Source organism: Branchiostoma belcheri, unplaced genomic scaffold (genome assembly GCF_001625305.1).
Source record: "Branchiostoma belcheri isolate BF01 breed outbred unplaced genomic scaffold, Haploidv18h27 scaffold5, whole genome shotgun sequence".
Taxonomy (NCBI): Eukaryota; Metazoa; Chordata; class Leptocardii; order Amphioxiformes; family Branchiostomatidae; genus Branchiostoma; species Branchiostoma belcheri.
This window is the reverse complement of record NW_017804131.1, coordinates 4,977,745-5,002,385: the sequence shown is the minus strand read 5'-3', so window position 1 is coordinate 5,002,385 and position 24,641 is coordinate 4,977,745. Positions and strand designations below refer to the sequence as shown.

The 24,641-nt window shown below is 41.3% G+C and overlaps 1 protein-coding gene across 1 annotated transcript in view; it reads right to left on the bottom strand.

The window, feature by feature from the left end:
• The window catches only part of LOC109480058 (draxin-B-like), a 92,837-nt gene that overhangs the window by 64,543 nt on the left and 3,653 nt on the right, over positions 1-24,641 (bottom strand). The window lies entirely within an intron of this gene.

Genomic DNA, 24,641 nt, shown 5'->3' with positions numbered 1-24,641 from the left:
TACATTCACTCCTAATCATGCCAAACACACGCAACCAAAAAGGGCAAACCGACGATGATGTGGTTACTGTTAAAGAAATGAAAGAAATGCTTGAACAAAACAAACAGCATTATGAAGACCTTCTAAAACGACAGGAATCCATATTTCAAAATTTCACTCAGATGCTAATGGAATCCTCCAACAAACGAATCGACTCGTTGGTGAGAGAAGTACAGGAACTAAAGACCTCCCTTCAATTCTCACAAGCTGAAATTGATTCACTTAAAGCGTCAGACAAAGATTCGAAAAAGAACCCAACACCATCAGTAGAATCAGAGATGGCCAAAAAGGTTGATTACCTTGAGAATCAAAGCCGACGAAACAACATCATCATCGATGGTATTGAAGGAGATAATAACAGTGAATCCTGGGCTGACACCGAGGTTAAGGTTCGGGACATAATCACAAAGAACCTAAAGCTGGAAGCGAAAGACATCGAGATTGAGAGGCACACCGGAATGGTGCATTCAATAAGAATAACCCCCGACCGAGGCCAGTTGTTGTAAAACTGCTAAGGTACAAGGACAAACAGCTAATCCTAAACAAAGCAAGATCTCATCTAAAGAACACACACATGTACATTAATGAAGACTTCTCCGATGCAGTTAGAAAGAAGCGAGCAGAACTTCTCCCTGAGCTGAGAGCCGCTAGGAGTCGTGGAGAGTATGCGGTACTGAGCTATGACAGATTAGTCATCCGAAAGAATCGCAACCCGGACACTTAGATCATAATGTTCCTCTTGAAAGTTTTGTTCTTATGTTTGTATATTTATATGTATATCAATTATAACTATGTCTTCTACTACAATTGTTAATAGTAAACAAGGAACCCAAACATATTGTCCTCGCTGCAACAAGAAAGTGTGCTGTGGTGGGGAAAATGTAGTCTCCTGTACATGTTGTAAGAAACCATTCCATAAACAATGCACTCCTATTACTAAACATAGCCAACATTATTGGATATCTTGGATATGTTCTGACTGCTGTGCGCTCTTTCCTTTTGCTACTTAGAAGATATTGAATTTTATCATGTATACACAGTACAAATGCTAGATTTGATTATACAGATAGGGTGTTTAATCCCCTTTATATTGGATAATGAAAATGGGATGAAATATACTAGACAACTGGGATCCGGATTCTAACTTTTTCAACAGTTCTTCAGTAATGAACTCAGCCAATAAATGTACATATTATTCTGAAGATTCTTTCAACAAAATGTGTGGAAAAAATGTATGTAATAGTGAATCTTTTTCCATTTTTCACCTAAATATTAGGAGTTTACCCCAAAATCATGACCACTTCACACATTTCATGTCTACACTTAAACACGATTTCTCCGTAATTGGTCTGACTGAGACGTGGCTTACGGAAGATATTTCACAGCTGTATGACTTACAAAATTACGTTTCACTTCACCACTGTAGGTCTAATAAAGTAGGTGGCGGAGTGTCCCTTTTTATTCGTGAAGATTTGGAATTTTTAGAAAGAAAAGACCTTAATTTAAATTCAGAACATGAAATTGGATCTCTATTCATAGAAATCCCTACATCATTATCGAGTCCCCTCAAAAAACATAATTTTGGGTTGTATTTACAGACCTCCTGCCACTGACATAAAAAGCTTTATTAGTCAACTTTCAGTTAGCCTAGACATCATTAACAAGGAAGGCAAATGTTGTTACCTACTAGGTGATTTTAATATTGATCTTCTTAAGAATGGCAATCATCAGCTAACAGCTGATTTTCTCAACACTCTATTTTCCTGTTGTACCTATCCAACCATTTCTAAGCCAACCCGAGTAACAAATAAGTCAGCAACACTAATTGATAACATTATGACAAATTCCCTGAATGATTCTTACGTAACAGGTCTGTTTTTTACTGATATATCTGATCACTTTCCAATCTTTTATATTAATGAATCGCTTACCAGAGATAAAATCAATTGTAATGAACGTACTCAACGTAGATTTAATAGTATTAATAAAAGAAATTTGAAAGATTATTAAACGATGAAACTTGGGAGGGCATATATCAAAGTACCGATACTAATTCTGCTTTTACTTATTTCAGTAAAATCATTCATTCTCACTTCACGAAATGTTTTCCTTTAAAGACATGTAAACAGAACCACAAATTGGAGAACAGCAAACCATGGTTTACCACTGGTCTGTTAAAATCGTTAACTAGAAAAAACAAACTCTATAAGGCGTATACAAAGAGTCCAACTCCAACTACTTTAAAACGTTACAAAACGTATAGAAACAAGTACAACTCCCTTATTCGTTTGTCTAAAAAGAAATATTACGACGAAAAGTTAAAAGCCGCATCCTCGGATATATCCAAAACCTGGAAAATAATCAACGAACTCCTTAACAGAAAAAACCAAGTATTGTCATTCCTAATAAATTTCGTGATGGAGAGTCATACATAGATGATCCACAAGACATTGTTCATAGATTCAACGATTTTTTCACCAATATTGGGCCATCCCTTGCAAACAAAATCGAAAGGACCGATTGTTCCCCTTTGCAATATTTTGAATGTTCCTATCCACACACAAACTCTTTTGAAGAGCCAAATTCTACAGAGATTCACGATATTATCATAAATTTGAAAAATGCAGCTCCAGGTCATGACGAATTAAGTGCATCTTTGATAAAGCAAAATGTCTCCTCCATTTTAGAACCAATTACTCATATTTTTAAGCTTTCTTTGTCAACTGGATCAGTACCAACAGAATTGAAAATGGCCAAAGTAATACCCCTATACAAAACCGGAGATCTTGACATATTTACAAACTACAGACCTATATCAATCCTTCCTACGTTTTCAAAAATCTTAGAAAAATTAGTTTATAAAAGAATTTTAAGTCACTTAGAAACAAATAATATTCTTTATTCTCATCAATATGGATTTCGCAAAAAATATTCTACGTACATGCCCCTGTTATGCTTAACTGATAAAATAACCGAAGCGCTAGAAAACAACGAATACACCGTAGGCATATTTCTTGATCTTTCAAAAGCATTTGATACCGTTGACCACAAAATATTACTTGACAAATTACATATGTACGGCTTACAAAACACAGTTCATGATTGGCTTAAAGATTATCTTGCTAACAGAAAACAATATGTTACCAATGGCATTTACAAATCACAACATAACTCGATAACATGTGGCGTTCCGCAAGGATCCATCCTGGGACCCCTACTTTTTCTAATTTACATAAATGATTTAGCACAAGTATCTCAAAAATTATTTGCTCTTCTCTTTGCTGATGATACAAATCTATTCATGTCTCATAAAAATCTCAACACGTTAGTAACTACAATGAACGAAGAATTGGATAAAGTAAATAAGTGGTTTAAAACAAACAAATTGTCTTTAAATGTTAAGAAAACAAATTTAATAATATTTGCAGGTAAAAATAGAAATTACCCGAAGGAAAACGTACAAATATACATAAACAGCAACATTATTACTCAAGTAACACACACCCGTTTTCTAGGGGTTTTAATAGATGCAAAATTAACATGGAAAAATCACATCGATCTTATTAGTAAAAAAATATCCAAGAACATTGGTATTATACGGAAAGTAGGAAATCTTTTATCTCCTAAAACATTTATCACTCTCTATTATAGTCTTATCTATCCTTACTTAAGTTATTGTAATATTATATGGGCAAGTACATACACTACATCACTTAAACCGCTTTTTTTGCTTCAGAAACGATACATCAGGATAGCGTCAAAAGTTTCATTCACTTTCCCTACTGCACCATTGTTTAAAAAGACTCAAAATACTGTCCATAAATGACATAAATAAACTACAAACAAGTCTTTTAATGTACAAGATAATGAATAAATGTCCTTGCCTTCCTGAAACCTTCCACGACACCTACACCTTCTTATTAAACTCAGACATCCACAACCACTTTACACGCCAATGCAATTATTTAAGGCCATCCAATGCGAAATCGAATCTCCGTCAATTTACAATCACGTACAGAGGCCCAACAATTTGGAACAACCTGAGTAGAACTTTACAAATTAGTCCCTCCGTCACCATTTTCAAAAATTATACTAAAGCAACTTTCATAAATAACCCCACACATTCTTAATTTTTGTTTAAGTTTCCTTGTTTACTACTTTTCATTACTACTTTTCATAATTGTAGATAGTATTGTATCGTATTGTATTTTATTGTTTTGTTTCATTTACCCGTTACCTAGTAAGTTATTTCTTATTTATCCGATTAATTTGAATTGTTAATTAAGTTATGAAGGGAGGCCTCCTCATAAGCATTTTATGCTTCCGGCCTCCCTGCACTGTCACATTTCATTTATATTTTCTTGTGTCTGTATTTTGTTTTAAAGTGCGAATAAAAACTGAACTGAACTGAATTCATTTGATACGTCAACGGAAACATTATAACATGCGTCATGGAAATAATGATAACTAGAGAAGTAACATTTGCAAAGCAAATACATAATGTTTACCTTCGGTCATGGTCTGCTCTGTTAATTCTTACTCAAACACATTCACATACAATACATGTACTACTAGTATATGGTGACAGGAGCAGAGCAGACCATGAAATTGCAACATTATGTAACCCAACACCAGACACCATGGCGACAGACGTCAACAAATCATGTCATTGGTCAGGTCATAGGTCACTGTTTGGAGAAGAAGAAAAGGAAGAAACTGAGCAAAAACAATATATTTTCCTACGGTAAACATAATGATAACCTTCAACACTACCCGCCTGATGCCACTCAATATCCTCTACATGAATCATAAACAAAACCCATCGTGAGGGCTCAGAACCTGATTTAACATGACAAAACGGGTAGCTTTTCGTACTTCATGGTGCGATCAGGCATCATCTTTTATCGTCGCTGATCTCGCTTCTTGCTTGTTATGGGATGTCATAATACGATACCCTGGAGGAATGACGAATCCATTTTAGACTAGACATCCATCAGTGGGTATTGTTGAAAGCAGCAAGTGTACTGATGGAAAGACGCTGTATTAGATGTACCGTTAAGTAGATTTACTGTATCACATTAGCCCAAATGGCTTTTACACTGTTCATGGTACTCGTATCAGGGTTGCAAATTATTATGAGCTGAGTGAACTAGATATCGTACCATAACAACATCATTACTATGGTGGTTTCACTTTTTAATTAGATATTCTGTGTTAACATTATTGCCAGGAAAAATCGATTCGCTACAAGCTGGAAGAGCTTTCAGAGAAAGGATTTTCTTTTGCAATGCGACAACAGGACTGGTACTATTACACAAGTTAGAAGGTAGCCTTGTCTTGAAAAACTTTTGAGTAGTACGTTTTGATAGGATATTGGGAGACGGTTACTCTGGCTTAAACTTGGTGAAATCACCTTGATCTTCGTGAGGTTCTAACAACTTTGGAAACCTACGCGCACAGTTCCAACTCGCCCACTCTGTGGGGTCGTGTGGCGTAGTGGCAGAGTGCTCGACTCGGAACACAAGCGGTCCCGAGTTCGAGTCCTGACATGCCACCGATCTTGTGCCCTTGGGAAAGACACTTTACATGACTTTCCTCACTTAACTCAACTGAAAATTGGTATTGTCCTGTCCTGTATTTGTACTCTGTGTTGGTGGATGCATAAAATATGTTGATATAACTTAAGTGTGCCGTCGCCATGTTTGGTCATGAAATGTTGGAATATATATAGGAAACTCTATTCGCAAAATCATGCAAGAAGGCTAATTGCTTTTACAATCAAGTATAATACTCATTGCAATACAGCAACAGGAGACAGGTAACAATTGTCTGGGAAAAAACTTCTACTTCTACTACTACGCTAGCTATTGTGGGGTTCGACTTCTTCTTTGAAGGCAGTGGATAATGAATAGTCCCACATTCTGCATAATTAGTGGGTTTTGTGATCTTAGTAGAAATGCAGTTTTGTGGTGATCTTCTAAATGACGAAAGGATGGAGAAATTGTTGTAACTGTCTGAAATAATCTGTTTCTTTCGGTCTCATAGTGAGGACACTGGCTAACAAAATATATATAATTTTATATAAAAAAAACTTAAGAAACCTACGCGCCCAGCTCGTACCCGCCCACGGTCCTCCGGGAAACATTAAAACCGTATCAGCGAGATGCGCTTTGCTCCGCCGCATCAGCGCTTTCTGCAGATCTAATCCCGAATTTCTCACGTCAAAAGCCGGTAAGCCTTCTGGCCGTTGCCGCAGCTTATCGAACATCTTTTGTAATGATCAGATCCTCCCCGGTCGAGGCTGCATGCGCCGAAAACGATAAATCTCGTCAACCGTTTTCTGCGGCGCTGAGGCATTACCGTGCATCATCACACAACGGAGTACATTTATTACATCGAACATTTATTTTTGTATTGTAAAGAAGTAAAAAAATTTTGGAAAGAGTTCTGTTACTGGTGGAAACGATGTACCAAACAAGACCTAATCGTAGACGAGAAGATGATTATTTACGGTATAATTGACAACCCTCGCCATGTTAGTGCACTTGCACACTGTCTTCTTACCGCTAGATATTGTATATACATATGTTTCATAACAAACTGCAAACCAAAACTCTCAATTTTCAAGCACAGACTAAATCAAATTATAGAAATAGAACATAATGAACAATGGAAACATTTTATGTGATATCATTATATATAGACAATCCCCAGATAACGTTCCTTTAAAAAAAAACTGTCCTTGATTTTTATGTATCATCCCACACGATTGTACATGTATGTCAACTATGTATCTCTTTTTAATGTAACATTGTAGATATTACTTAAGTTTGAATAAAAAAATCACACAACGGAGGACGTACAGTATTCCACACGTGTTGTCTGCACTTTGCATCACAATGATATCACACTGGGATAGATACAAGTTAATCCTTACTTCTTATCAGAACGGTAAGCACGATACTGTTATCACTCCGGTAATGCATTCAAATTGTATAAGCCATTAAGGACAAAGAAGCCAAAGCCGTCAAATAAAAACCAATAGAACGATTTAGGCCATGTTGATTTGATTATATGGATCACATCCACGCGCGCATGAATTTTCAGCCGTTTCCACAAAAAAAAAAGTTTTCAACCATACTGTAAATCGTACAAAACAGTTGCAAAATGAGCAAAAATATACCATAAGTTACAAAAAAAAATTAATAAAAACTATATCAATGTCGTAGAATGCCAAAATCAAACAAAAAAGACGAAATTGTAAAGAAATGAACTTGAAGACTAGATTATTCGCCAAACCATATTCTGTGCCATTTGCTCAACCCTCATGACCACGTAGATTTCATAATGAAAAGAACTTTTTTTGCAAAACTTTTTTTTATTCGCACGCGCGCATCAGTTTTGGGGCTCCCGGAGGATGTCATCCATGTAATCAAATCAACATGGCCTTACATGGTAAAAACCACTGCGTTTAGTTGAACCCATTATACTCTCAAACTTTCTTTGGACACTTTGACGCAAGGAATAGTCTCATGGGAGAAACAAACGACTTTTAGTCTTGGAGATGAATGGGCACTTTGGGAGCGGCTTCCCACTGCTGTGTGCCGATAAAAGGCTTCACCGTGGCAGGCGCAATTTTACCTCCAAACCCAGGAGATAAAACTCTCCAATCTTTGTTGGCACAGGGTCGTCCATAAAGTGGCTTGGACGGGAAGATATGGGGAGGGCTCTCTTGGGAGGGTAACCATTTTATAGCTGTAATGTCTGCAGCAGGACGGCAAAACGTTAGCACTTACCGATATATATTCGTTTTCTCACTAATGATAAGGTGACGAAAACTATCAAGCCTAAGCGCTCCCACTTTAAATGTCATGAGGTCCATGGAAAACTTTCAACTTTAATTCCCCACTTATGTTTTTTTACCGTGCGACCTGCTAGTTGAAAGCAGAAGAGACGAAGAGTACATTCGTAGATGTAAAAACTAGTTTACATACTTCAGTTATTATTTCTATGTCTTGATTTTGTTTAATTAATCAATTATTTCATTGTTTAATTTTGATGTTTAATTCAAATATGTTTTGTCATGTATCATAGTTACCTTTGTTTGGGGTAGGGTAAAAAAACACCTAGGTTTCTGGCCTACCCCGCATATTGTCATATTGTTATTGTTTGATTATGTAACTTTTTTATACGCACAAATAATAAATATACAAACAAACAAAAATGGTCTTTTTGCCATGGAAGTTGGCGAGAGAAGACGGAGAATTAGACACATTGAAGCCGAAATCACACCTCTCGGTTCCAGGTAAGATAACTTTGTGAAATATTTTTTTCTCGGTCTTTTTATCAGGTACATTGACGAGTAAAGCTATGCAAGCAGAATACATCGTAACAGCACTTCTTCTGTATTTTGCTAAGGAACAACACCTATCACAAAATAAATGGAATCACTTATCACCAAAATAGCTATTTCTTATTTCTAACAGTTCTGACACATTGAAGCCGAAATCACACCTCTCAGTTCCAGGTAAGATAACTTCGTGAAACATTTTTTCTCGGTCTTTTTATCAGGTACATTGACGAGTAAAGCAAGGCAGGCAGTGATCGTAACAGTACTTCTTTCTGTATTTTGCTAAGGAACAACATCTATCAAAAAATAAATGGACTCACTTATCACCAAAATAGCTATTTCTTATTTCTAACAGTTCTGACACTATCTCCATAGTTCAAAACCATCGCTACATCGCCCCATTAGAGTTTACGATAATGTTGTAGCAGGGGCATTACGACAGGGAGCTTTACGGCTGAACTTCAACGCGGTTGCCAACCATCCCGGGTTAACACTGATGTTCTCTGTAATCTCGTGGCCATTACGCTTGGGTGTGCTTTATGCCCGGACCTTTAATGCTCATGTTCCGCCTTAGTAAAGGGTTATCTTCGCTGCACAGATCGGAGTACACGGCACTAGAATACATCAAATTTGTATAGAAACCCATCAATATATATCTGCACAAAGGAATGATGTATGTATGACTTTGGAATCCTGAAGAAATAACGTTTTATGGAACTTGGAATCTGGATATTGCCTCAAGTGGAAAATGTGGAATAAAAAGTACCACAATCTTTGCAGAGCACAGAAAGAGAGATGCATGACATGTCCAAGTTATTGCAATGTTCCCAGTTCCACTGAAAGTGCCAAGTCCAGTTCTTATGTCGTAACTCTACCTTTTTTTTTATCTTGGATAATACCAAAAACGTGGAATAGAAAGTACCACAATCTTTACTGAACACAGGAGGAAAGATGCATGACATGTCCAAGTTATTGCAATGTTCCAAGTTCCACTGGACGTGCCAAGTCCAGTTCTTATGTCATAACTCTACCTAATACTAGACGCCGTAATTCTACATGTACCTAGTGATAATAGCTGGAGGATCAGCGCTTGGTGGAGGATGTGGCGCTGCGGCCTTGGCAGTTAATAGAGGTATCCGTCATCGTCAAGCATTTCCACCGATGTGCGCGTCAGATTTTTGCAATCCTCCGGCCGGTATGGAAGAACAAGCAAATACACTACCGGGATAAAAATCAACATTTACAGAAATAACGTCCTCAGTGTTCTCTTATACGGAGCTGAATGTTGGAAGGAGACGTCCTACATCAAACACAAACTTAATGTCTTCCAAATAAATGTCTGCCGAGAATGTAAGAAACAGGAGGAGCCAGTAAAAACCCTTCTGGTCCCGGGCCGGGGTTCGAACACACGACCTCCCGGGCACCAGAGCTTCATAACCAGACGCTCTAACCGCTCGGCCGAAAAGGTCTAGACCCATCGGCCGGGTCAGTTGGTAGCGCCTAAAAACCCACTGTTACAAGAATACTAAAATCTTCTGGCCAAAAACGATCTCTAATAGAAATCTCCATCTAAAAACAAGACTCATGACAATAGACCAAATGTTGATAAACAGACGATGGAGATGGTTAGGCCACATATGCCGCATGCCATCAGATAGTGTCACCAGAACAGCTCTAAGATGGACGCCTCAGGGCAGGAGACTGAGAGGAAGACTGAAGGAAACATGGCGAAGAACTATGGAAAAAAAAAGTGCGGAGCCATGGTTTCACTCTTGACGAGGCACCAAAGATGGCAGCGGACCGAGCCAGATGGAAAATCTACCTTCTGCCGTAAGAGCCATGCTGGCTCAGAAGAGGACTAAGCTAAGCGCGGTAGAAGATGGTCCATCAGTGGCCTCCTTTTCAGGCTTTCCGGGATCGCTCGTCCCAGAGATAGCTACGTAGGATTGCCGGACAGAGCTTCTATTGCGTGCGATCTACGTTTGAGCAGAAAATACCCCCACCCCACCCCCAAAAAGCACGACAAATTGCCAATATTTTTTGGAGTGGATCAAAATTTGGAAGTCTTCGATACAAATATCAATCTTGCGATCACTGTAGCAAAATTTGTCATTTATATATCCTGGATGGAATTTAAGGATAAGGATAGCATTCAACACAACTTATGGTATTACTTCGTAACCGAGATGTACTTTAGACATCTGTAACTATGTTTAGTGCATTGTAGTATGTTGTGTATGTGTATATTTTGTATAAATTTTGTCTCTTGGTCATCAATAAAGTTTTGAAAAAAAAAGCACGACCGATCCCGGAACGCCTGAACAGGAGGCTAGTCCGTCAGTGGAATGGCTCCGCCATGAGAGGGACTTATCGACCGTTATACGGGCCCGCTCAGCTAATCGCGTGGTGCCGTTTGGACTGTGACGCCATCAGACTACGATGGGAGTTTTAGACTCTTCAGTAGTTGTAGGAACAATTCCATCAGTGAAAATAGTACATTTGCTCAGTCCATCTATTTGAGCTTTGATCCTGCGTGCTCTAAAAGAAATCTTCAATCGATTGTTGTAAAAAGTAGGATTTCGGTGGAAAGTAGATGAGGGACATTTCAGCGGTCTATTTAGGAGAAGTCTTTCTAAGAATAGGCGAAGAGACGGCAGTAAGGAGTAATATTCAGCTTAAGAATAGATATAAGTCTTTTCCTAGATAGTTGGCAGTTCTTGTTCGTATAGAATTTTACATGCATGCACCTACTGAATAATGAGAATTAGCATTTAGAGTAAGTTTGCGTTTCAATTGATTTCAAAGTAGGGGTAATGTCATAGACAAGCTTACAAGGAAAGTACAACTCTTATTCTTAGAGAATTTTACATGCATGCACCTACTGAATAATGAGAATTAGCATTTAGAGTAAGTTTGCGTTTCAGTTGATAAGTAGGGGTAATGTCATAGACAAGCTTTCAAGGAAAGTACAACTAAATCTGTACCTAGATATAGTTGACAGTTCTTACTCTTACAGAATTTTACATGCATCTACTGAATAACGAGAATTAGCATTTAGAGCAAGTTTGCGTTTCAGTTGATAAGTAGGGGTAATGTCATAGACAAGCTTTTAAAGGGAAGTACAAATATATATGTTGTTAGAGAGGCATAAAAGAGGGCATGAGGGCACTTCAACCATCGCTCAACCGGGACGGGGGGCGATATCGACTTCAGACAACCTTTGACCCTTTGCTGACGTCACACGTGGGAAAATCACGTGTCCACAGCATTTGGGTCAGATAGCTGAGGAAGACTGAGTGATTCAGTCGAAAATTTCTGGTGAGTCAAATTTTGAGTTGAAGAACAGTTTAAGTTTTTCATTATATTACAAATATATCTGTTGTCTATACAATACAATCGGCGCTTTTGTGTGGGGATAGGGGTCAATAGAATAATGATCATTGCAGCGGAGAACAAACTTGTATCGTCTGAAGTTTCCTTCTCATCAGTGAACGACATGCCTGAGAGAAAATCAATACACCCAGGTGGTCATAACGGTCCTTTAGAAGACCGCCATCTAATAGCGTATCGACAATCATGGTTACGCAGTACGGCAAGCCATCGACCCGGCCCCGGTCACAATTACGGTCGCGCAGCTAACTTCAGACCGCGAAAACAGCGAGGCAGTTATAAAATCCTTGCCAGCTCTCTGAAGGATCGTCTAACCTTGGACATGACGATGTGTTACATTCACGGTGCGTTCCCGCTAAGAGAGGGAGGCAGCCGGGGCTTCGGAAACTCTTAACCTGCAAATGGGGGGCTAATGTAATCTTCACTCCCCAGGCAGCCGTGAACGACTTTCAGGCGTGCTGTTCACACAACGGATTTGAAGCCGTTTTGACAGACACATGCGCTATACGTCAACTCTAATAGACCGGCAGTGTACAGTAAAGTGGGTACCTCTAAATACGGGACGATCCAGTTACTCCATATTAGTATGACCCTACCTACTTACAAAGGAAAAATAACAGGAATTCTTCCATATTTCTTAGGTTGATATCTTTTTACAAACTAACAACCCCCAACAACACGACAAAATAAAAACATAACTGCATCTTTAATACTGTACGCCATCGTCACTTTTGCACCGGCTACCAACTCCGATCGTTAATTTCTACATTCACCAAGTACTACATGTAAGAAGACTGTCATAGCTATATCCACATTACACTCTACAGATCGACCAGTTAACAAGAATAATGCCTTGAAATATGTATCGTGTTCGAGTCCTGACATGCCACCGATTTTGTGTGCTTGGTTAAGGCACTTTACACGACTTTCGTCACTTCGCTCAGGTGAAAATGAGTATTGTATTGTCCACTGTGTTGGTGGCGGCATTAATATAAGTTGAAAAAAACCTGAGTGTGCCATCACCACGTCTTGTGATTACATGTTGGAATAAATAAAAAAGATATGTATCAAAGTAGGCTCCTTGAGGGTTGGTGATCTTGTCCCGAACTTTTCTGCTGAAGTGGGGGAAGCCAGAAGGGAGACTATCGATTTGTTTGACATCTACGGCAGTTGCCGCACCAGAGGCAGTGTGTGAGATGTCAGCTCTGTCGTTTAACAAATGACTCCTTCCCGATTGAAATATTCAGTCGGAATGAGAAGCCCTGAGTCGATATGAATAACCACTGCGTCAGCTTATCGAGTCTTATTTCGGCTGCCGGTGCGGGAGTTGTGGCTTATCGTCCGCTCAGCTCGGCGCCAACCAAGCGTCCAGCGGTGCGGAGAGATAACCACGTGAACGGACTGCCTAATGAGCTTCACTAAAACACTACCCCATACAAAGACAGAGATATTCTATATGTTACTATCATGCCCTGTCAACATTTCCACTTATGTAGGCCAATTTGTACACAATTCAATGACAAAACGAGAAAACGTAATTAATTCCTGACACAATTTATTACTACATTGTATTAATAGAGTTAGATTAGTATAATTAGTGTCTCTCTTTTGTTATACATTGTTTATGAAGCAGACCAGATTCCTATTACAGTTAGTAGAACTGTTAGATATTCTCAACACCACCATATGTGTATGTTAACACCACAAACTATGTATGTATATTTTGCCATACGTTGTACCCGCTACATCTGTTGCGCAATGAAGTTCTTCTTCTTCTAAGGTGGGATCGTGTGGCGTAACGACAGAGCGTTCGGCTCGGAACCAAGAGGTCCCGAGTTCGAATCCTGTCATGCCATCGATCTTGTACCCCTGGGTCCAAAACTGGGTCTTGAACCAAGAGGTCCCGAGTTCGAATCCTGTCATGCCACCGATCTTGTACCCATGGGAAGGGCACTTTTACACGTATTGTCTCACTTTACTCGGGTGAAAATGAGCATGTCTGTTGTCTGTTTATGCGTTTGCGTTTGAAACATACTTGGGTGTGACGTCACCATGTCTCGAAATAAATGTTGGAATAGAAAAAAAAACATTTGCTGACGTCTTTTGGTGACATTTTGTCTATTTCTAAATGACTTAAACCAGAGAGGAACAACAAAACCGCCCAAGCAAAAAGGGCTACTAGTGACTAGAAACTATGATGATAGCACGGTATATTGAACAAACTAATTCAAATGCAACTTTGCAAATGCAAGACTAGCAGAAACATTTATTACTGTATCTTTAATAAGATGGTAGGACGAGACGTAAATGGCCGCAAATGTGCAGTATATATAGCAGAAGTGTCACCTAGGTAAAGGGCAATTCTGTACGTAAAACACGTCCGTGTAATTCTTTAAGACTAAAATATTAACATCAAAGAGTCTGCGTCAGTTTTGACATTCAATAGAGGTCAGGGAATAAAGACGATATCCGATAAATCCTGCATTTTTCAGGCGGAAAATCCTTATCGAAATGCCACTAAACGCGATTTTGCGGTGGTAAAGAAGCAGGGATTACGGCTGATGTGACAGCCCGGGGAGCAGGCGGTGACAGGAAGACCTCCGGTGGAAGTCATTTGTACCGCCGCTAGAAGCCATCAGCCACCTGCGTCACCGGAGTTTCTAGCTACGTGAGCACAGATAATGGGAGGTTGAAAGCTTCCGCGACGTGGGGTCGTGTGGCGTAGCGGCAGCGTTCTCGACTCACAACCAGAGGCCCCGGGTTCGAGTCCTGACATGCCACCGATCTTGTGCCCCTGGGAAAGGCATTTTACACGACTTTCCTCACTTCGCTCAGGTGTAGATGAGTATTGTACTGTCCCTGTGTTGGTGGCGGCATTAATATAAGTTGAAAAAAACTTGAGTGTGCTGTCACCACGTCTTGCGATTACATGTTTCGGAATATATAAAAAAAAGCTTCCGCGACAGTTATGTACTTTTTCAGTTGCACATTTTGAGTCCTTATAACCTAAACACATCAATACGTGTTTCCAATAATAGACAACCAAGGTCCCGCGTACTAGTGGGGATACAAGATCCTCTGTAGAATCGAAATGAGTTCAAAGTCAAACATCCCATCTCTATTCGAACAGATACTCCTGCTCTGATCTTTTGTATCAGTCGAAAGCTCCCAGGCGCGGCTTGAATTCTACTCACCCGTTCAGAGAAAAGCAGAAGAAAGGCCCCTCGGAATATCGGAATGATTTCTATCGCAGAAATAATTCACGGACTTGGGTCACAACGGTCGCGCGCACAAGATACGAACAAATAGCAAGTACATCAGATCGATACGTCTCTCCATCTTCGCTTGAATTATTGATCGATCTCCGGGTTTCTTGCTGCGCGCTGGGCCGATGTTCTGCCGCGGGGGGACCTGGGTCGCCCTGTGCCGGCGGGGGGAGGAAGGGGAACCGCGGGTACCCTTGCTCGATTGCCTCGTAGCTGAGCATAGCTTCGGAAAGTTTTGAAATAATACATAAGGCCACAGCAAGTAATTTTTATGGATGACATCTACGCGCGCATTAATTTTCGTCTGATTTTGGAAAAAAAACAAGAAATTTTGTTGCCTTCTGACAGTGGTCAACATGCCGAAAATAGGCCAAGATGTCTGTTGCCATGCCGGAAGGTGGATGGCAGATAACTATAAAGAGAGGAGACAAGACAGGCTCTGATTTTATGTTTTGTTTCTTACTTTGATGTAGTGATATGTGATGCTGGCTGTGTATATGTGATGTTACCATTGAATCAAAACCATTTGTACAATGATTGAGTCAAAATTTCAAAATGTAAGAACCTTGTTTTTTTCGGCCCGCCTTGTTTTTTTTTCGCACGCTCGCATTAGATTTGGAATCTGTGGAGGATGTCACCCATAAAATTTACTTGCTGTGGCCTAACACACAAACTTCGTAAGTCGTACTGTCATATCCCAGAGCCAGTATTGGCACAAGTATTTCAGGCTACCTTTCCTTGGCAGTTCTAAATGACCTACACAGTTCCCGTACCTGACCTTATGTAGACTTGATATCGAGTATTGATGTTTAATACACAATTTGATCCAGTAGACATGCCGTTATATCACATTACATTGCGGTCATCGTAAAAAGGATTATGTGAGGAGCAGACCTGAAAGGCGATTACTATTTCAATGGTTATTATGTTTACCGAAGGAAAACATATTGTTTTTGCTACGTTTCTTCTTCCTCTTCTGTTCCAAACACTAACCTCTGACCTGACCAATGACATAATTTGTTGACGTCTGTCACCATGGTGCCTGGTGTTAGGTTACATAATGTTGCAATTTCATGGTCTGCTCTACTCCTGTCACCATATACTAGTAGTACATATATGTAAATGTGTTTGAGTAAAAATTAACAGGGCAGACCATGTCCGAAGGTAAACATTATGCATTTGCTTTGCAAATGTTACTTCTCTAGTTATGCGCGTTTTTAGAAGTTTTAGGCATCTCTGTCCGTCTGTCGTTTCTTCAACAGTCCATGTTTGTATGTATGGGCAGTAAGTTGCGTCTGTCTCATGCATGTAATTTATTCATGGCGTTCTGTGGTAAGATGAGAACGTAAAAGCGTGTGTCAAAGTAATCAAAATGGTCTTTTGCGGAGGACAGTTTCAATTCTGGCTTTTCTGAATACTGTACAACAAATTGGGCACCATAACGTTCAATGATCATAATAATACCCTCAATGAAAAGTCTAGATCAGATATATGTTATATTGATGTTCTTTTGCTATGTGTTTTTTTCTCCTAGTGTCTAACATGTTTACATCTCTACTTCCTTCGTGGTAATTTTGCAAATGGAATATACATTGTGCAGTAAGACTCTACAATGACAGTGACAATGGCTGATATTCGTAAACCTAGGTCTGTTATTTCCTGTTGTAGAGTGAATGGTGTTTGTACATATTTGTATATAGTGTGTTTCTGTGCACCTGTCATGTTTTGTTTTTTAACCAATTGTAAAATTCGAATACATAATTCAGGGGTGCTTTAGCATTCCCTGCTTTTGTACGATTTTGTTGGATTGAATAAATTGAATGAACAAGAGAAATTCTTAGTAAGTCCATGTTACCAGCGCCAGTTTGTTGGCTGTGTGCAGTCAGTCACGAATCTGGAGAATGGCCTTGTACTACTCCTGGGTTGTGTTGCGTGGTGAATGTGAATGAACAAAGCTCAAACCTCCGGAGCCGTTTGTTATTCTACACCGGGTCTTAATGAGAGACAATTACAAGGCAAACTTCCCAACGATCGAAACCGTCATCAGTGACGTGCGAGAGTGTAATGTTAATGATGCCTGTTACCGAGGATGAATAAGGAAAACTTGGGGAGTTGGGAAGAGGGAGAGAGGCGCGTAGAAATAATCTTCCTGAAAGGACTGGCGCGCCTGAGTACTCTGTCAGAATATTAACTGTTTTCTTGTTTACAGTAGTATACAATATTGTGCTGTTTATGTGCTGTTGCTTACTTCGGGTTTGTAACTTTGTCCTATTTTCCTAAGTCTCCCCGGTCAGAAATATATCAGTACTGTGTCTCTTTAGGTACTGTGTTACCTTTCGAAATCTTTTGTTTTAATTCAGAGAAACCTCAATTAATACAAAGACGAAGTGAAGGCGCACTCAAGCTGTACGCAGCTTATATTCTTGCCGCCACTTGTACGTTATGGAAGATGAAAATATTTGACAAGACACCCAAACTTATGACTAATAAATACATAGATACATGACAGATACCTAGTTTGAACATGGGTCTGAACTCGCCTCCCGGAAGAAAGGAAAGCAAAAAGGACACATATACCTAAACGTTCTAAATCTGTGCTAGACATGTTATTTTTATCTATTCCAACATTTAATCACAACACGTGTTATAATGCCTCCACCAACACAGGGGGCAACAAAATACTCATTTTCACCTGAGTGGAGTGAGGGAATTCGTGTAAAGTTCCTTAATTTCCCAAGGGCACAAGGTCGGTGGCATGGCAGGGTTCGAACCCGGGACCTCTCGGTTCACTCCACCGTTACGCCACATGACCCCACACCCTTGAACATGCCTGAAATGTTCTGACGTGTGATCCTAGATCTACAGTCTGCGCACGCAGGTGGTTAATGGAGCACCAGGGAAGACATAGCACGGAATTGGACTTGACCTCCCTGACTCCTGTAAACCTCACCATTTCATTTTCTATTAAATCTGACAAAGTCGTGGTCCTCGTGACCCAGGGTAGAATCGGTAACCTTGGCTGACTTTCTCCATCGTTCACACGAGCGGTGCTGGGGTGGAAATTGAGTAGTCTCTACCAGACTAACTACGCTGGCTATATATAGGAGAATATTTGCCGGGGGAGTTTGGCCGCCTTGGGGTTTGACTATGCCGCGCAGTTAGGAACGAAACTACCTCCCAGCAGCCGGACTCCTTTGATTCTCTTTTTTGCCGAATTCTACGATCCGTATTCCCGTAGAAAGGCCTGGTGGAAAGGCTAGAAATTGGGTTGAATACTCTGAAAACGCCTCACGAAGTAAAAGAAACACGTAACCGGATATTTTAGATACCATTTCAGTTTAATACGGAAACTGATACATCTATAGCCGTGTGCTAGCCCACAAATACCACAAAAAACACACCTTTGTGATTTGAAGTTTCTTAAATTTCCCAAAACGTAAAAGTGCAACAAATCATTCAAGTCTATAGGCTTTAGAAACAGTGAACATACATCTGAAATTTGACTAAATTATGCTGAACGTTTGACCTTATACGCACAGAAATGTAAAAATGTAACTTCTTCATGCATTTTATTTATTGTATGGAGCTTGATATGAATCATATAAGGTTGCAAAACACCCCATTTCATATTGACGGATGTAGGACAACGGACGAGTGATAGAAACCAAACCCATTGATCCTAGCAAAGGAAGGCAATTTTTTCCGAAACCCGGGTGACTGATGTCGGTGTGCGCTGTATCTGAGACTCCGAGATTGTATGATGGCTGCCATAGTTAATCCGTAAACAGGTTAAATCAAAACATCCACGGATTTGTTTCGTACTCAACATGTCTTATCCTACATATTGTTACTGTAAACGGTGTTGTTGTTTCTACCATCAGAATTATAGCAGGGCGAGTGAATAACCACTTTTGGACAACAAAATCTCAAATACAAGGTGAAAATGAGTATCGTCTATTGTCCTCTGCGTTGGTGGCGGCATAAAAATAAAATGGAAAACTTGAGTGTGCCGTCACCATGCCTTGTCATTTAAATGTTAGAATAAAAAAAATACAGGTACACTCTAGTAGAGACCGGTGCAATAGCTCAATTGGTAGAGTGCTTGCTTTGTAACCGGGAGGTCGTGAGTTCAAACCCCGCCCGGGTCATACCAAAGACTAGTACTTTAAAAATGGTACACACTTCTTTCTCTGCATGATTAGCACTCAGCACATATGAGAAAGAGTGTGGGAAGGTCAAACACACAGCACTAGCAGCGGACCAGCCCCCTGCTGTAGTGCATTGCACAACTGTGTGTCGCCCAAGGGCTACGAAATGGAGGTGGGCACCACCCTACGCTCGGGCAAGAGCACGGGAGACCTTCCTTCTTCTTCTGGTAGAGACCGATGCACTCATCCACCTCTAATCTCGGAGAAGTATCGACTCCATTCTCCTTGTTATTCCTGACGACCGGCGGGCGTTACGAAACAGGCCTCCTGCGATTCGATCTTTTCCGCGTCACTGATCCTGGCTTCGGCCGCCCTTCCACCCCGCCACGAGCGGGGAAGCCAAGGTTACCCCCCGGGAACCCGGGTCATCCAGGCTCTCCGGGCAGCTCTCTGGCTTCCGCTGACCTCACAGTGCGGCTTTCGTAATGGCGCCGGTGTTGAGCCAAATCCTTGAGCTGCCACATACGTGAGAGGTCAGGTGTTTAGGGCTAGGGTTAGGGTTAGGTTTGGTATTGGAGTTAGGGTTAGGGTTAGAGTTGGGCTCATTGTTCAGGACTAGGGTTAGACTTACGATTCAGGTTAGGTTAAGTCTCCCACATGGCGACTACCCCATGTCTCAAGTATATTGGAAACCCCCAAGTAGTGTCGTAGTCATGTATTTGGCAGGATCATGTATATGGCTTGACACCGGGTTCTACTTTAATCAAAGGGGTTAGATACTAAATGTAGAGAGAAATGGCAGGAAAATCGCTGCTAGGATTTAGCCGGAAAAAGTTACCGCAAAGCCTTTTTGATGAATCTCTGGATGATGAATTGTGGTAACAGGCAGTTCAGCGGGGTCAGGAATGTATTAACAACGGGGATGCCTGCCGACGGGCGCTGTCCTTGGTGCTGAAATGGGAGGTCCCCTGGACGGGCGCGCGGAGGTGACGTCGTGTGGTGCGGAGGAAACGTTGGAGCTCGCCCCTTGCAAAGTGAACAATTCTCGCTTCTTAAGAAAGTTGTTAATGTTAGGAAAAGATCAAGCCTATAAGCTTATAATACGTGGCGTATCTGGTTGCATGAAGAATATGGAGTCTTCTTTGCTGTCTAATTTGAGCTATTGCACCGGTTTGTAACCGGGAGGTCGTGAGTTCAAACCCCGGCCGGGTCATACCAAAGACTTTAAAAATGGTACACACTTCTTTCTCTGCTTTGCACTCAGCACATATGAGAAAGAGTGTGGGAAGGTCAAACACACAGCACTACCAGCGGACTAGCCCCCTGCTGTAGTGCCCTGCACAACTGTGTGTCGCCCAAGGGCTACGGAAATGGACGTGGGCACCAAACCCTATGCTCTGCATGCATAGAGCACGGGTAGACCTTTTTTTGCTGTCTAAATATAAAAAAACGAGGGAACGAACTCATCTTGTAATATACAATTGAAGGGGCTATTTCTCTCGGTGCTATATAAGGCACAGCCCACAACAAAACTACACTCTATCGTATATAAGTTTCAATATTGGTAAATGACTGTCCACTGACGACTGTACCATGCATTTCACTGTTTTTGACCTTGTTGATGATTTGTATATTTTAGAATCCACATGTAGTCGATCCTTATGTGTGTTAGGCTGAGTACGTTGTTGAAGTCACGGTGAGATACATGTGTATCTGAGATACATGTGTATACATGTGTTGGGGTCGTGTGGCGTAGCGGCAGAGTGCGCGACTCGGAACTAAGAGTCCCGGGTTCGAGTCCTGACATGCCACCGATCTTGTGCCCATGGGAAAGGCACTTTACACGACTTTCCTCACTTAGCTCAGGTGTAAATGAGTATTGTCCTGTCATGTATTTGTCCCCTGTGTTAGTGGCGGCATTAATATAAGTTGAAAAAACTTGAGTGTGTCATTACCACCATGTTGGAAAAAAAAGACATGTGTATTTGGTGATTGCGTGCAAACTTCTGTGCTGTCGAGTTCTGAAGTACCATCGGCACGGGGAGTCAAGCAGATCGGATGTTCCGGTGCGCTTTGAACAGCACTGCACGCAAAAACTGTTCTAGTCTGGGTCAATACCGTGGCGTGCGGACAACTTCATAAATAATGCCTGCCTGTCCGTGTTTAGGATATCGCGTCGTCTGTTTGATTGTCGATTCTGAAGGGCGAAAATTCGATGTAGATTTTGTTACGGTCACGCGAGGTGGGTACATGCCTTGGTGATACACACTACACGCTGGAAGGTGCTAGTAAACTAGCCTACGCCTGCCTATATGCACAGCTGCAGGCCAGGTACTGGCCCCTTGCTCCCCTCTGTCAGGTACTGTACTTCCAGCCAGCTCTATCAAGGGCAATAGTCTCTGCTTCTCTTAGGGTAATCCCTGTATCCCTCTGAATCTGGTCTTTCCACCTCTTTGGTGGTCTTCCCCGGGGTCTAGGGTTTTTTAACTCCTGGTGGTATGCCTTATAAACTAAGGTATTTGCTGGTCTTCGCATCACATGCCCAAACCATCTGAGCCTTACTGAGTAAACTAGTACATGTACAAAACGGTGTACACCATTTATACTTGTGTTAGAGTGAGGAATATGTTTTCAAGATCATTGACTTGCTTTCTTTCTAAGAAGGTACAAATCAAGATACTGGACCCCGTCCGAAGGTTTGTTATTCTATACTCGTTGCGCAGCATTGCAGATTCCATCAGTACGTTGATAGATAGCACATTAGTGCTGAAGATAATAGTGGGTTTCTTTTCAGCTGCAGAATAACATTTTTTTCACAATCGTCATTGAACTTTACAGAAGGGCTTCCTGTACTTGATTGGTTGATGGAACGATGGCAAGAATAACCATTGAATATGAATGAAAAGACGTGTCTCTACACACCCGTCATAATGTCAACATTTATTTTCATAACTGTCCTTTGTATAAATGCCAAGGATTTTGTGTGATGGAGCTATGCTGAAATGGCCTTCAGCATGAAGACCCTGTGTGTCAACTCATGGCAGGGTCGGTAACTGTTTGGCATAATCAGCATACATATGAGGATCTGTTAACGTTTAGCTATCGTTTCACGATTTCATTTGAAATTCCTAAGGAGTACTCAGAGTCTTATCTCCAGATCTGCTTATTTAGAGACGTCCTTCAGCATAAAGAACTTATATCTCAACTTATGACGGGCCGTCGTTACCTATACCCTGCGCAATTAGCATACATATGAGCACCAATCAACTTGGATGTGAAGACGAGAGAATACGACCGGAATACGACCAACACCCGAAACTTGTTACATCATCGTAACATCGAAACGTGCGATGGTACAATCATATCGCGTGACATACGCTACCAATATAACTTTTAATATCTCATTTTACAGGGACGCCCGCAAAATCCTTAATAGAAAAGCAATGTAGCAGATACATGGGATCAAAGGAGTGCTAGTGTAACGGAAATGAAAAGAAACCTACAGTGGGGGTCGCTGGAAGACAGACGTAGAATGTCCAGACTTTGCCTGATGTACAAAATGACTCTAATAAACTGATGGACGTACCAACCACTAAGTATCTGATACCAGCCCAGAAAAGAACAAGAAACAGTCATGCCTTCAAATATCAGAGTTATCAACCAAGAATTGAGGTATTCAAAAACTCGTATTTCCCCAGAACTATCGTGGACTGGAACTCGCTGCCACCAAGCACAGTTGGGTCATCATCACTAGATAGCTTTAAACCACTCCTGCAATCAAATGTGCAAATATTAAGTGTAACAAGTCGTTCTGTGTGATATAGCTAGCTGCCGCCGCGCCGCGTGCCTGCGAAGCTGGTGTGTTACGCCGAAGGGCGGTTATACCGGCTATACCGATACAGATACAGATACAGAGGGGAGGTTTTAAAATTGTCGGTGGCTGCCCAATCTGTATCGTCCCGCGGCCAGGCTCGGCTGTCCTGACCCGTAACTACAATGGATGATGCCACTCTGACTATCGTCATGAATATATCGGCTCCATATCTCAGCACACAGCCTTGAGTATGAATGGCATTTCTCCTTCCCGAGCCGCTCATGCATAAAAGCGGGGGAAATGTGAGCCCGTCATTTCTCATTCGGCGTCCGTACGCTTCCGAGAAAACGCCGAGCGAGCGAGCGGACACTGGGACGGAACGCGGCGTGGAAACTGAGCCATTGAAGGCGGTGTGAACAACCGTAGAGATGCTCCCCAAAAGCCCATTCATATACAAGGAGGCTGCCTGTTCCTGAATGCATGACAAAAACGACATGGGAGCAAACAGCAGCCATACAGTCTGACAAAACTGTATGCCGTGGTGCTAATACGCTTGCATGGGGCGGCCCCAACATTGCCTGTTCCTGAATGCATGACAAAAACGACATGGGAGCAAACAGCAGCCATACAGTCTGACAAAACTGTATGCCGTGGTGCTAATACGCTTGCATGGGGCGGCCCCAATCACTGTTCAGGCTTTGGTGACAAATGTTCCAGGCGTGACCAAGGCCAACCTAGCGGCTGTCGTGAGCAGGCTGGGGGGATGGATACAGCCTGGGCTCCTGGCCTGATTGGTTCCGAACTACGTAGGATCACGGAACGTCGGCCGCCTACACACATACGGCTGTATGAGCTTCCTTAACAAGCAGGAAAAGGCGTGTGTGTGTGTGTGTGTTTGTGAGGCACGTGGATATAGAGCGATTCATGTACACGTGAAAATTCATCCCATTAGATACCTCTTGAACTAAAAAGAATGAGAGAGAAACGTCACTAAGGCAAGGAAATGCAGCTAACGAGCTAGGGCTTTCAAAAGCTACTTTGCGCTGACGATCGAGTATACCAGGTTTCTAGCTCAATGATCCCCTGGTTTTGTACTCTAATGGGCTTTCTTTGCACGTGTGTCATTCAAGAATTTCCGGCCATTGCTGCGATGTCATGTCAATGCGTTTTCAGTATGCAAAGCTAAAGGTGATGTTTGTGCGGCAGTGGATATAGAGCTATTCATGTAGACGTGAAAATTCATCCCATTAGTTACTTCTTGAACTAAGAGAGATAGAGGGAGAAACGTCACTAACGCAAGGAAATGCAGCTAACGAGCTAGGGCTTTCAAAAGCTACTTTCCGCTGACGATCGAGTATACAAGGTTCACTTGCGGCCATCCTAGCTCAAGGATCCACTGGTTTTGTACTCTAATGGGCTTTCTGTGCACGTGTGTCATTTAAGAATTTCCGGCCATTGCTGCGATGCCATCTCCGTGCGTTTTCAGTATGCAAAGCTAAAGGTGATGTTACAAAATAGGAGGCAGCGAACGAACGCCATTCCAGGGTTGGACTGTCTTGTTTAAAGTTTGGAAAAATTCGGAGACTTCGGAGGAAAACAAACATAAACGGGGGTGCCGTGCTTGGGTTATATTA